This window comes from Herpailurus yagouaroundi, unplaced genomic scaffold (assembly GCF_014898765.1).
Source record: "Herpailurus yagouaroundi ecotype Mexico unplaced genomic scaffold, PumYag 182, whole genome shotgun sequence".
Lineage (NCBI taxonomy): Eukaryota > Metazoa > Chordata > Mammalia > Carnivora > Felidae > Herpailurus > Herpailurus yagouaroundi.
The window spans coordinates 60,386,477-60,388,149 of NW_024412413.1; the positions used below are offsets into that span (position 1 = coordinate 60,386,477).

General features: G+C 38.9%; 1 pseudogene; it reads right to left on the minus strand.

The window, feature by feature from the left end:
- The window catches only part of LOC121040089 (zinc finger protein 764-like), a 15,791-nt pseudogene extending 14,496 nt beyond the window's left edge, over nt 1-1,295 (minus strand).
- Between the last annotated feature and the right edge of the window lie 378 nt (nt 1,296-1,673).

Sequence of the window (1,673 nt, forward strand, 5' to 3'; positions counted from 1 at the left end):
CACCGGCTGTATGCCCCAGGCATTTGTCAGATCACTATTTCTATGATGTCTGCTCCCAGGTTGTTTGCCTGCCTTCTCTCCAGGAGTAGGGTAGTGCCTTCCTGGCTCTATCCCAGGCAAGCCCACAGACCTTTAAAACTCCAGTGTTTGAGTCCTGGTGGTTGCAAGAACTCGCAATTCAACCCCTTGTTTTCTAAGCCAGTGACTTTGGGGAAAAGTTCTTGTTTTCCTCTGTGTGCTTCTCTCTCTCTGTCTCACCCTTCTCCGTGACCATGGCTCCCTCACCTCCACAGCACCCACAATCCATTTCTCCCCTAAACCATGTCTCTGGACCTCCTATCTTCTTTGACGTGGCCTCTTCTTTCCCTTCAGTTGTGGAGTTTGTTCTGTCAGTCTTCAAGTGGATTTCTGGGGGATTTAGGATGATTTAATAGTTATGTAGTTGTCTAGGAGCCTAGGGTCCTCTTACTCTTCCATCATCTTGAAAATCCTGAGTCAGCCTTTCTCTCTTTCTTTCTTTCTTTTTTTTTTTTTTTGTTGTTTCTGAGTATTTCTTTTAAAAGTGTTTTCAAATTTGTTCTTAGTGTGGCAAACAGTTTGAGGTATTCTTTTATTTTACCATCACATTTAAATGTCTGATTTCTTAAGGTATAGATTTTCCTTATTGATCCCATTTCATCATACTTAGAAATATCCATCCTTTTGTATTATAGGAAATACATTATTATTTCCTTTTCTCCCCACCCCTTCTCTTTACCGGTAACTCTTATTATATAGATTTATCTGGGCAGCTGCACTTGTATTTTGGTGCCTGTATATCTAACCACCTATCTTTCTAATATCTTCACTGTTTTCTGTTATCTATCTAATGTCTTTATTGTTTTTTGTTGCCTAATGGGAGACCTTATCAGATCTGATCTAGGTCACTATTTTTATTTTGATTTTATCTCTCCAAGTATAAGCTTCATTAAAAAATGTTTATTTATTTTGAGAGAGAGTCTGATTGGGGTAGAGGCAGAGATTGGGAGAGAGAACTTCAAGCAGGCTGTGTGCTGACAGCAGTGCAGGGTTCAATCCCACATGAGATCATGACTTGAGCCAAAATCAAACGTTGGATGCTTAACTGACTGAGCCACCCTGGTGCCCCAGCCTCATTGTTTTATTTGTTATTTCTTTTTTTTTTTAATTTAAATTTTATTTTTTAAATTTACATCCAAATTAGTTAGCATATAGTGCAACAATGATTTCAGGAGTAGATTCCTTAATGCCCCTTACCCATTTAGTTCATCCGCCATCCCACAGCACCTCCAGTAACCCTCTGTTCTCCATATTTAAGAGTCTCTTATGTTTTGTCTCCCTCCCCGTTTTTATATTATTTTTGCTTCCTTCCCTTGTGTTTATCTGTTCTGTGTCTTAAAGTCCTCAATTGAGTGAAGTGATATGATATTTGTTTTTCTCTGACTAACTAATTTCGCTTAGCATAGTACCCTCTAGTTATATCCACGTAGTTGCAAATGGCAAGATTTCATTCCTTTTGATTGCCGAGTAATACTCCATTGTATATAAATACCACACATTTATCCATTCATTCATCGATGGACGTTTGGGCCCTTTCCATACTTTGGCTATTGTCAATAGCACTGCTATAAACATTGGGGTATATGTGCCACTTC